This window comes from Hylaeus volcanicus, chromosome 1 (genome assembly GCF_026283585.1).
Source record: "Hylaeus volcanicus isolate JK05 chromosome 1, UHH_iyHylVolc1.0_haploid, whole genome shotgun sequence".
Lineage (NCBI taxonomy): Eukaryota > Metazoa > Arthropoda > Insecta > Hymenoptera > Colletidae > Hylaeus > Hylaeus volcanicus.
This window is the reverse complement of record NC_071976.1, coordinates 9,246,983-9,261,009: the sequence shown is the minus strand read 5'-3', so window position 1 is coordinate 9,261,009 and position 14,027 is coordinate 9,246,983. Positions and strand designations below refer to the sequence as shown.

The following is a 14,027-nucleotide window of genomic DNA, read 5'->3' as shown; positions in this document are numbered from 1 at the left end:
TTAACATCTGAGAAATTAGATTGTCAATTTATATAAACACTGCCACAGAAAATAATTGAATGCAACTCGCGAAAGAAACTTTTCGGACAACCTAAGAGCTCTTTGAGCTCTTTCACGCGACGATACGCGTACCGCAATACGCGTATGCGATACGTATCTGCTAGCAAGATACTTATGCGATACTGTATCCAACTAATTTCGTAGCTCGATGTTGATCATTTGTTTTTCAGTTAAACATATCTTCTCGTTTGAGAAACACGCGTTCTTAGTTAGTGAAAACCTTTCTGAAATAATGGATGAGATTGAAGCTACTTTATCCATTTGGTTTCTACATAAAAAAGTTGCCGGCGGCCGACCAACCGCGAATACCGAAAATCAGTATCGCGATACTATATCTCGCGAGAATCGCCGTCTGAACGCTTCCATAACATTATGTGTACCATCGGTATCCTGCATACGCGTGTCGTCGTGTGAAACAGATCTAATAGTTTCGCGGATCCGTTTTCTCACCTTCCTGCAAGGAATTAGTTTTGGACTGATTTTTTAAAGAAATTAATGGGTTTATTAGTTGTTGACACTGTTGTGATTGAGGTTGGCGAATTGTGAATTCCGTTTAGATCGAGTTTTACTTTTGTTTGAAATTATGTGCCTTAAAGAGAGGAAGACTGCGGGAAAGCATAAATTATGGCGGGAACTAATAATTTACCTTTTACTCCAAAATTTCTTTGAAGAGTATTAACACGTTGATCGCCATGTCACCCATATATGGGTGACAGTGCTTTTTACTGAAGAAATAAAAAAATTAATTTTGAAAGTTAAATATCAAAGAAAATGAATTTATAGGAAATATTTGAATTTCGGTGAAGTTACAAAAATAAATACCACAATAAATGTTTGATTATGTAGTCTTCAATAGTCAGTAAATAAAATTTAATCGCAGTAGATATTTTGAAGAGTATTAGTGTGGCAGTCAACGTGTTAATTATTAAACAAGTTATGAACTTTGTTATTGAAAGTGAAACTTTTAGTAACTCACCTGGGTGTTTTAATCGTTCAGTCGCGATAGTTTTGTCATTGTACTGAAAAATCACATCGAATATGGACTACAAGTAATACACAAGGTTTAAAGTGTAATCTTTCGAATTGGAGCACACGACTGATATCGCGATAAAAATAAGAATCGTCTAACACTGGTTTATATAAAAAAAACGATAACGTTAACGCGAAGGGATTAATGAATATATGTATGTAAATGCACGTATGTGTATGTTTCAAACTTTTGCATATGAAATATATTTGCATCGAGATAGAAATAGATAAAAATAAAATATCGATAGGTTTGTGTTAAAATTTTTGATTCGAAGCGTTGACAATTGAGCGAACGATTTGTAGACGCTTCGAACCAGTAGCAGAAAAGTTTTAGTAACATCGTAGTCAGGTTTTCTGTTTAGTATTCATCGATAGAGGTAGAAAACGACGTTCGGTCGCGAACCGCGTTGCGTAACGAGCCGCTTAATTAAAAATTCGCAGCGAAACGTCGTCGGAACGGACTTATCGTGGATTAACGGTTACGTCGTTGTCAGAGGCGATCATCTGATCGCGTGAGAATTAATTAAATCTCAACGGAAGTGCAACCGACAACGGTGTGTGCATAAATAGGATCCCGACAAAGTATCAAACATTTAATATTCAAAATGCAATAATGTTTCTTTAAAAATCGACGTACTACTACTACAACTGCTGCTGCTGCTACTACTACTACTACTACTACTACTACTACTACTACTACTACTACTACTACTACTACTACTACTACTACTATTACTACTACTACTACTACTAATAATAATAATAATAAAATGGTATTAATTCGTGCTAATATTAACATACATCATGAATGAAAACAGACAAACGTATATTAATGATTGTTGAGTACGTCCATACAACATATTCATGTCCATGGTATGAGTCATAGTTGAAACAGCAATGCATTTTATTTCTTGTTTTATTATCCTCGACAACATTCAGGAAATAATAACATACTATACGCGGTTCATAAATAACGCGATAAGCTAGATACGTAGTAGCGAACATATTTAGCATGAGCTCATAATTCATCCTAAAACGATTTAAAATATCAAGAGAATTATCAAACAAAGATTTTAGAATGTATCGAAGTAATAATAATTAAATGGCAGTGCAATTTTTATTTGAGGATATCCAATTAAACTGCACTGTATTATCCAATAATACGTTCCCTATTTAGAGGCTAATTTGCAATTGAAACAGACGGTTCGGTGAGACTATACAAATGGATATTAATGTCGTCACTGTGGAAGTCATAACGCAAGCACGTGGCGACTGAGCAAACTAACGTGATCGTAAGAACAATTAAACAAATATTTATCGAACGAATACGGGTGGCAGTGCGCAAATTTCTAATACCGTAAGCGTAATATCCTTTGCTAGAAAATTAGTATTCAAGTTCAATATGTGACTCTTTTATGTCGCAGTTAGGATGTGCAGTTATATATTCAGAAAAATTACTCGTGCAAAACAATGTTAATGTTGGAGTTACTAATTCCAATTTTGTAACGGTTTAAAATCTCTTGAAAAGTTACGATTCGAGTAACGATGACTATGATTTCTCTGGATGCTTCCAATGACTCCTAGTATCTACAGTGGGTGTAGAAAATATTCGTACACCGATCAATTTGTAATTTATAATTTGTAATTTGTAATTTATTAACTTATTTTTTATAAACAATGACATTCTACATGTTCTAGGAAATCTCTAGAATAGATAGATTACAAAAAAAAACAAATAGCTATTTATGTAAGTTGCGAAATTAACAAAAAATCAACAATTAATCGATAGAAATATTGAAGCAATAAGTATTCGCACAACTGTTTAGAAGTACTTGACTGGAAATTTGATGTTTTCTAATTCGCACGGAGCAATAAACTAATGTGTTTACGTTACAAACTCTGCTGTATATGGTTCGTCATAAGAATCGTACAAATACTTATTGCTTCTATACTTTCACCCACTTTTCGCATTTTTTTGTTAATTTCACAAATTATATTAACTAGTGATCGGTGTACGAATACATTCTACACCCACTGTATCTCTGGCCTCGATCGATTATCGACGAATGCATAGTTTCCCTTGCAACTCTGTCACCGTCCGTTGACTTGTCTATCAGAACGGATGAACTCGTCAATCGATAGATTGTGTCGAGTTAAAGTGCGAGCATATGCTTCCTCAAAGAGCTTCATTAGAATGGTTTGCTTTCATTCGTTAGGAGTGGTCAGTGCTTGGCACACTCCACGTTCTCGATGGTACGTAATGTATAGTTACTTTGCACCTTACGGGGTATCCATTCCAAAATATTTTGGTAAAATGCTTTATTTTATCTAATACAATTTAATTTGAAAGTGAACTTGGTAAGTTCTAGTGTTAAGGGGTTAATCGCAGTTAGGAAAATGGAAACGGACAGTTTCTTGTGTTTTTTTTTAAGGTATTAAATAATAATTTTTATTAATGAAATGTAAAGATGTTACAAAGTATGTCTTAAAGAACTATAAAAGAATTTTTGTTTTAAAAAAAGGTTAATTCATTTGGTCATAACAGGCGATGGCGTGAGTGGCCACTTGGTTTGCGGTGAGCATAATTTCTTCAAACTGGTACACCTGGAAACAAAATTAAAGGTAAATTTGGAAAATATATTAGACTAACGGGTCCCCGATCGAAGGATTTTTTATTTTCTTGTATACTTTTTTTTTTATCCTGTATTGAATCGCTTAATTTTAGTGAAAAAATTGAAAATCAACTTTCAAATGTACGCCACCTTGTTTTAAATTAATTTTATCCAAAATCCTTCGTTCAGGAACCCGCTAGACTAATCTGTTTTCGAAATCTACCTTTGTTTTTGTTTTCAGGTAAACCAGTGTAGAGAAATCTTGCTCACCGCAAACCTATGTTTTTAAATCATCGTCTACGTCATCGGCTTTTATGACGATGTAAATTAAACGTTTCTTAAAACAAAAAATGTTTTTTATTTCTTTAAAACATGCTTTATAATATACTTAATTGTTACTTATGCAAATTATTATTTAATAACTAAAAAAATCACAAAGAAATGTCGTTTTTCCTCTTTCTGACTGCGACTAACCCCTTAATATGGATGGGGTATGGTTTCAAGTGAAGGAAGAGAGAAATTAATCTCTGCCATACCCCATAAGATGTAAAGTATTACGATACTTTATGGTACATCATTTTTCAATGCTCGAAAAAAGATGAAATTGGCCAGGGTACGTTACCCGAGATACTTGGACACTCGAGAACATGATATCGATACCTGATATCGGGTAGGACCCAAGAGGGTGAAGACAGATTTACAGTATTCGTCCAGATATTCTTTAAAAAGACCGCCTGGCTAAATGAATGTAAACCACCATCTGTAATCAATTCATTATAGAATGAATTATATAATATGAATCACCTTTAAGGGAAGCTTCTCTAAAATGTTAGATTCCAAGGCTATAAGAACATTTTTATTATTTTTACGTCGTAGTTGTATTAGGTTGTCCCGAAAGTTTCTTTCGTAATTTGCACTCAATTATTTTGTGCGGTAGTGTTTATATAAATAGACGATCTAATTTCATAGATATTCATGTTGTAACAGTAATGGAGCAAAATGAATCGTGCACAATTCGGTAATGTAACATAAAACATAAACTATTGTGCATGTATTACTTATTAATAAAGCGAAAGAAACTTTTGGGACAACCTAATAGATGATATTGAAAGAAATTAAATATGTTTTGAAAAATGTTGCCTGCTCCACAACCACAAGTTCGAAGATTAAATTATTATTAGAAAAGTAAGACCGATAATAGTAGTTTGAAAGTAGTTTGAATGCATCGAACAACACGACTATTTAACCAAGTATAAACAAATTGAACCGTCAAGCATATTGCGACTTAATCGATCGCTTTGTTGCGACACTTACTACCGTAAATAGGATCGGAAGTTCATCGTTATGCGATCGTGTAAAAGAAGTGATTTGAAAAAAGCAACTACTCGATGATACTAATTAAGAAACTATGAATTTTCGCGTAATACGTATATCTAAATACACTCCTTCAACGAACGAACATTTCAGGAAAAGAAATACATTACATAAATATATCAAATGTTCAAGGGTAACACTTGGTTACACGTATCTGGTTAATTGAACGATCATCATTTAATACCTTTTTTTTTATGAGCATGATAAAGCGCAGATTTACCAACAAGTCGCACATATCTAGAAATCTATATAGTCAGATTTAAAATGTATTCTCCTTATCTTCAACGTTATCCAAATCTTACTTCTATAAATGATAATAGTGTCATTATCTAGAAGCGATAACGAGTTCCAAGGTTGTATGTCTTCCTCCAAACAGAAATTATTTTTTTTTTTATAAAAATATACTTTTTCACGCACAACGATACGTCGTCGTCGACATTTTTCGCAAACATAGTCAACGATGATGTATCGTTGCTGCCTCTGAATGGGTTAAGCCTTTGTTCGGTTCATGAACGTCGACAGAGAGGAAGATTTAGTCACCGTGCTTAAGACTGGAAACGAGCCAGTTTGGAAGGGAATATTCGGCACTAGGTAGCAGAAATTCCACGGGTTACATTTCCCATGTAGTAATAGCGGATCGTGGAGCTGAGGAGGACGGGACAAAGGGACTGGTGGGAAGGAAGATTTCTCTGGCAACAGGATTTCGGAGAAATCTGCGCTCGCAAAAGAGTCTTACAACCGTGGTCCCCTCTCTTCCCTTGTTATTCGCATGAGAGCCCTCTGGTGCCCCTCCAACGACCAACAGAAGTTTAAGGAGTATTCTAGTCTAGAGTCTTCATGTTCAAGTATTCTTTAGAATCTTTTTTTCTTCAAATCCAGAAGGAATTTTTCAATAGTTGCATATATGTATATCCATTCATATTTCAACGAATCAGTAACACGTAGTTTCATAATTCATGCAGTGTTACGTGTGTTAGTGTAACAATGTAATATATGGATGAATGTAATAATATCAGTTTGTCCAGAAAGTTCGTGCCAATTTTTAAGAAAACTTCAAAGGCACATTTGAATTGTAATATACATTTACATTATATGTACATTTATTGAATTACATGGGTACCATTTTGTTCCACAATCTTTCCACCTTTTAAGGAATGTATATATATTATTTGTTTTCAGCCATTTCGACATATTCAGACCTGCACCACCTATCAAAAATCGGCATGGACTTTCCGGACAACCCAATATAATAATATAATAAATATATACATACATACAGTAATATTAGGTGGTCCCAAAAGTTTCTTTCGCTTTATTAATAAGAAATACATGCACAGTATTTTATTTTGCTACATTACTGTTACAACATGAATGTCTATGAAATTAGATCGTCTATTTATATAAACACTACCGCACAAAATAATTGAGTGCAAATTACGAAAGAAACATTTGGGACAACCTAATATAATATACATACAACATAAGTATCATTTATTTTTAACAAAAACAGTGAAAATTAAACGCAACACAAACGCTCTCATACAGGATAATTGACGAACATTTACACTGGTATATAAATTAAAAAGAAAATCTGAATACACGTAACTTTTCTTTTATTTGCATGTACGTTTTGAGAAAATACAAACACAAAAATAGATTTTTCGAAGGTTCTGGACTAGAATACTCCCCTTAAAAAGAGCGACTGGTCCCTCAACGGACAATGATGGGGGGACGACCCTTTTTGTTTCGTAACCGAAACTAGTTTCTCAGCGCGGGAAACTCGACTGTAGTCGAAACTGTCGTTGCGAGTTTCGGCCAATTGGTGTTCGACAATGACGCGTTCCTTAGGAAGTCATGGCGACCACGGTTGTACGGCTACGTCATGGAAATTTCCTCGTCTCAACACCTTTCCTCTCCCCACCGCGTTGATTCGCGTTCTTTCTTGCCATTTCCCCTTCTTCCTTCCTTCCTCCCTCCCACCCTATTGCTCTGACCCCTTCTTCGCTATTCTGTCATCCTAACCTCTCGGTTTATGCTCCGTTCCCCTCCAGGCGCTCTTTTCGTCCTGATTCGAGCACTCAATGGCGCTCTTCGTGAAGAATGGATATGGATGTAGGTCAAAAAAAAAAAAAAAAAATTAGAAGAAGCCATTGTTTACGCAAAAGGCTATATTTATCTAGTGGTAATTACAGATTCGTTAACACTGCATTGAATGGCGTCTACGTGACGTCATACGTGGCAATTTGGAAATTGCTATAAAAATGGCGATTTGGCATCGTGAGCCATTTTAGAGATTTTTTTGAAGAGTTAAGGGTGCGCAGGAGCCAGAGCGAAACTGAACTGAAAAACTTTTTTATTGGTTAGTCCTTTAACGGACTGTTTAACCCTATATACATTTTTGCATCACACTTAACTATCTAGGTACATTATAAATCTTATTTCATAAAGTTACCTTATTTCCTATTTATGTAACAACTTAAATTTATGCTTTACCTCATCATTTTCTTTTTGTTTTTTTTTTTTGCTTATCCTCTATAGGAACTCCATTATAATTCTCTTTACCATGTCTAACAAAATGATGATCTCATCTCGCATCTTTCTTTTTTTTCTTTTCTTTTTTTTTTTTGGAAATGAGAATTTGTTTAATGATATAAAATTAGATTAAAAGAATCTTTCTATTTCCAAACTGTATTTCTTATTTACTTAAATTTAACTTACTATACTATTTACTATTTTCTATTGTAATATTATCGTAATAAGTAACTAAACAATATTGTTTGCTTTTACCTGTGTGCTTTTATTTTATATTCATTTCTTTCTCCTTTAACTTTTTCACACTCGTTTTTTATTTTTTTCATGCCAGAGCGAAACTCCGAGTTGACTTCAGCAACAGTCGCGGAAAAAGTAGGAAACTCCGGGACCAGGACAGAGAGGGCGATACAACAATTACAGGAGAGATGAGGACAGGGCGATTAAGCTTGCATGATTTTTTTCGAAGATATTAAAGCAAAGAAACAATATTTTCTAATAATTCTGGTTTTAATATATTCGTTACACTTCGGCGGATGCGACTCCAAGGCCTGATTTTGAAATTTCAATCTTGAAACTTTATAAACAATAAAAGTACGTTTGCTATCTTCATTTTATTGTTTATTGGAGTCGCATCCGCTAAAATGTAACGAATATATTAAAACCAGAATTATTAGAAAATATTGCTTCTTTGCTTCAATATCCTGAAAAAAGAATCATGCTTGCCTAATCGCCCTGTCTTCGTCTCTCCTGCAATTGTTGTATCGTCCTCTCTGTCCTGGTCCCGGAGTTTCCTACTTTTTCCGCAACTGTCGTTGAAGTCATCTCAAAGTTTGGCTCCGGCTCCTGCGCACCCTTAACTCTTTGAGGTTAGGTTAAATGCTGGCCCACCTTTTCTTCTTCAAAAAATAGTTATCATAGTCTCACAATTTCATGTTTTTATTTAATATTTTGTTAAGATGCTTATCATCTAACACCCTTGAAATTTTGTTTCAAACAATTTGATGTATCTTGAAATCCAAGATAAATATTCATGTGTTCTGTTTCAAACGGCCCACCTTGTAGACTGAGTCATTCCGCATTTATTTTCTATTCCTGTCGCACAGAAAAGACCATTGTGCGGCATTTGGAATACGCGTGACGCCAGCGACGGTTCGGTCACCGTGCGATTTTTCGCGTCCATCTTCCGCGAACCTAATTACCACACATACATAGCAAACGTACACGCGAGACCGTTCGTTTCCGCTCTCCTCAGGTAGGAAGCGGTCGCGAGACCGGCGTCCTTGCGTGGAGGACCTTCGTAGTTTGAGTTCAACGCCGAAGTTGATTGCGTAAAAGCCTCTATAAAAATTAACTAGTTAAAAAGTCTCTAAACAAAGTCCATAGGAGCCAATATCGATTCTATTATTCGCGATCTTTCTCCCTTTCAGCGATTGAAGAGAAGTTGAATACTTTATCCACTCGTGACTAACATAAAGCCGATCATTCTAATCGCGCGATCCAATTCTGTTAATCTAAACTGGATCATCCGAATCTAAAGCTGTTTCGATACTGGGATCACAGAAAAGGGATTCAGATTCTAAAATCTTTGTTTGTTTTGCTAAAGTAAACATTTTAACCCAATATTAGATAATTACGCATCATTTTACATGTACAGTGGGTGTAGAATGTATTCGTACACCGATCGATCCCCCCCCCCCAAATTTGGGGGGTAATTGTAGTTTCTCAACTTCTTTTTTTTTATAATCAATGATATTTTACATATTCCCAGAAATCTTTAAGATAGATATAGTCCAAACAACATTTACTAGTTAATATAATTTGTGAAATTTAACAAAAAAATGCGAAAAGTGGGTAAACGTATAGAAGCAATAAGTATTTGTACGATTCTTATGACGAACCATTTACAGTAGAGTTTGTAAAGTAAACACATTAGTTTATTGCTCCATACGAATTAGAAAACATCAAATTTCCAGTAAAGTACTTTTAAAAATGGTTCTAATAGAGGAATGGAAACAGATCCCACTTCGAATAACTAATAATTTAGTTAATTTAATGCTTAGAAAAGTTACAATAATTATAAAATCAAAAGGAAATCCTACGAAGGAAGTATTATATACTCGTAAATTAATGTAAATTCCTTTTTTTTTTTTTAATGAAGTTTTAACAATTAAACAGTTGTGGGAATACTTATTGCTTCAATATTTCCATCGATTAATTGTTTTTTTCTTGTTAATTTCGCAACTTACATAAGTAGCTATTTCTTTTTGTATGTTGTCTATCTATTCTATAGATTTCCGAGAATATGTAGAATGTCATTGTTTATAAAATATAAGTTAATAAATTACAATTTTACATAGTTATTTTGGAAATTGATCGGTGTACGAATACATTCTACACCCACTGTATATCTTTTTCACACAATTGCTAGACTGTTTGTTATAATTCTTCAATCCTTTCAATACAAAAATAGGTGAAACTAATCCATTATCGTTGGAAAGTTCTGTGTCTGCAGTTTAAATGGAATTTAGCATCACGTTTTCTCCTCATGATCGCGTGCTTTGACTTTCCTGCGTAGTTGTCAGCGTTCTTTGCACGGGTCACACTGGTCAAGTAATGTTAATTCGACAAGTTGCTGTAAATCGTCATTGATGGGAGTAAACAGAACCTAAATGTGAATAAATATTTGTCAGTCGCTTGCTCTCGAGGATCTGTGACCTAGAAAGGTTCAAAATAAATATCTTATTTCTTCATTAATTTACAATGCAGAGTGGTGCAGTTGTTACATTTGCAAGGAAATAAATAAATTACCCATAAAGGTACGGAGAGAAATTTATGATAATAAATTCATAATTCATAAATATCGCGCAGTACCGCTGAAAGCTTTTGGAAGATTTCAATGCCGCGGTAATAGCGCCATTGTCGCGTTTGAACTTTGAAACATAGAAAGAATTTACTATTCAAATTTCACTGTTAACTATTAACCAATAAATATCGAAGTGGATTCGTTTTGTTTTGCTGTTGAGTGTGTCAAGGATAGATATCGATGTTACTTGATTATATGGAGACACTCCAATGCTAATCGATATTTGTTGCGCAATATTGGTCTTTGCAAAACAAAAGCTTCTTAAAACTTCTTAAAAAGAATAAATACGAGAAATACGCATTAAGTAGGGGTAGCAATATTTTTGGAGCAACACATCGTCATATTCAATTTAATACACCCCATAAAAGAAAGCAAATGGTTTGTTTATGATTTTGATCTGTAACGTTAGTTGAAATGAATTTGTACACTAGGAATATCCTGGCCCGCATCCAAGGAAGGAAATTGAAATATGGGGTTCGTAACCGCCATTATTCCCCCGACCATTCTTTAAAGAGCCTTTTGCTTTCGGTATAAAAATAGACGTCTGTCCTTGAAATCAAAACTGACAGCAATTGTGTGCAATTCAATAACGTGCTTATTTCGAGGTTCTATTGTTTAGCACGAGCGCGCATTATTTATTTTGTCTTAATAGGCTCTAAAAAATTGGCTGAGGCGAAATTGTACCTGTGCTTTGCGTATATATATTTTCATATTTTCATTACATATTTTCATTGCGTATATACAGTGGATGTAGAATGTATTCGTACACCGATCAATTTCCCAAAAAACTTCTGTGTGAAATTGTAGTTCCTTAACTTTTTTTTTTGTAATCAATGATATTTTACGTATTCTCGGAAGTCTCTAAGATAGATATAGTCCAAGCAACATTTACTAGTTAATATAATTTGTGAAATTAACAAAAAAAATGCGAAAAGTGGTGAAAGTATAGAAGCAATAAGTATTTGTACGATTCTTATGACGAACCATTTACAGTAGAGTTTGTAAAGTAAACACATTAGTTTATTGCTCCGTGCGAATTAGAAAACATCAAGTTTCCAGTCAAGTACTTCTAAACAGTTGTGCGAATACTTATTGCTTCAATATTTCTATCGATTAATTGTTTTTTTCTTGTTAATTTCGCAACTTACATGACTAGCTATTTTTTGTTTGTTTGTTGTCTATTTATTCTAGAGATTTCCGAGAATATGTAGAATGTCATTGTTTATAAAATATAAGTTAATAAATTACAATTTTACATAGTTATTTTGGAAATTGATCGGTGTACGAATACTTTCTACACCCACTGTACATTTTCAATATAATAATTAATTTGAATATGACATCCCGTTAGTTCAGTTTAGTACTGCGTAGTCATACGTTTGTTTCCTCTGTTCTATCTCATTTTAATATCTAACGGAAGGAGATGTACGCTCTGATAAAAAGAAAGTTTACCTTCCGGTATGTAAGTAGTCATCAACGGATCGTTTCACTTCACTCACAGATTGTGCGCATCAACACACTTACTGTAAAAGGAAGAAAAATGTCATACTCGTCGAATGTGTACTGTTTATTAAATAAACAAGACGGTGGCTTTGAAATAGAAGAAATAGAAGTGCTTTTTATATTTCTAATAATGAGTATGATAGCGTGTCGCACTGATTCAAAAAGTCTTCACTTAATGAATTGGTCGAAATCGTGTTAATATAAAAATTGAGAGGCTTATGCTAATAACACTAGACTCGTCTGATAATTTCCTACCGACCAATGAATATGCTTATTTTTATCTTGTAAAAGGATTTCGTGGGTCAGTAGTGACCCAAGCATCGTAGAACAATTTATCGTTCATCACATCGACACGAGTGTACGCGTGGTGTGATTAGATAACTGTCGGTGTTTATATAAATCTTCCACGGCGCCAGATGATTCATCCAGCCATGTGCGTGTCTAGCCGACATCTAGGTGGACGTATAATTTCATTAGGACATATGTATAATTTCATACAGGGAAATCAACGGACGTTAAAGTACGCGTCATCGTTCCGTGAAAACCTTTGACGTTGTCTTGAATGGAAGATACGGTGAAAATATCTCCCTTAACGGATTCTCAAGTATCGACGGTATGAATATTAATAAACGAATGCTTGGAAAATATTTCTTAGAAACAATTCGTTAGCGATAACTATGTTAGAAAGTTACTCTATCGTTTTAAAGTCATGCTGTCAGTATTCATATTTTGGTTTCTTCTAATTCTTTGTTCTATTCAAATAGAAATTTATTATTCATGTAAACGTGCGTTAATAGCCAATCAATATAGTTTGATCTCGGGGAAAATATTATAGCTAAATTATAAATTAAAAGTTTTAGTAGAATCACGTGAAATTTAAAAATGAATTTATCAATATTTGTAAATAACGGATATAAAGCTTCATGCGCAAAAAGATATTTGAAATTTGTACTCTAGTAATAAAACTGATAAAAATATAATCGGTTTATCATAGTGGATTATTTTTAATCACGCCATCGGATAATTTTATTGTATTAGAATCTTCGATAGTTCGCGTTACGTAAGATAATGTCCTCGAGGAAAAATTTTATATTTCCTGCAAGTACCATAATTCATCGGTGATTCACGTTTTACAGAGAGCATTAAACGGCGTGCATGAAACTACCACATCGAGATTACAATTAAAGTCAGGAAACGAATTGGGTAAATTACGACTGGTCAGCAGAAAAAAAGTTATGGCCATGGAGAACGATCTAGGAGAACAATAAAACCGGATATAACAAAACTAAAGGAAGAATTTGTCAGACTGAATATTTCATGAAAGAATAAAACCTTGGAAAAGTAGGCGAGTAGGTTTTACATTCAATAATTTTCATTTAAATTCCGATCAAAATTTCTGTATTCATTTAATTATTTTTAAAGGATATCAATTGGTTTCTACATAATTGCATCATAGTCCTTTAACAAATATACATTTTTAATATTTATATCTCATTCTCATTCGTCCTCATTCAATTACAGTAAATTGCTATTCGAAACTTTCATCAGAATATTAATTATCACAATTCAAATTCTAATTCTTATTCACGTCAGAATGAATAATGATCCTTTCAAAGATTAAACGACTCGGGAATTTCGAACGTGAGCGCCGCGAGTTCCGACGTTATTCACAATGAACTTGAAAACGACGATGGACGATGCGCGATAAAACATATTTGCGCCGCTAACCGGAAGTCGATATCGCGAGTGAATGTGCAATAGTAAATCAAAAAGTGAACATTCGTTGGATACACGACCGAGGGGTAAATTTGAACGACCTCGCTATAGGTGTACTAACGAACGCGTTTCGCTTTTATGTATGCACGTTGCTTTATGCAAAGAATGGTGCGCGATGTCGGCGAAACATGGCACCATGTACGGCAGTGATTCTCAAACACTTTTTATTAGTTTCATTAGAAACTTGTTTGAACCATTAAAATTTACTTTAAATAGAAGATATTGACCAGGTGATATTGACCAAAATATTGAAATTAATAGATGACGACAGAACTCGA

General features: G+C 34.1%; 1 protein-coding gene across 1 annotated transcript in view; it reads left to right on the top strand.

Moving 5' to 3' along the window:
• Nucleotides 1-14,027, top strand: part of LOC128880095 (proton-coupled amino acid transporter-like protein pathetic) — a 60,901-nt gene that overhangs the window by 1,543 nt on the left and 45,331 nt on the right. The window lies entirely within an intron of this gene.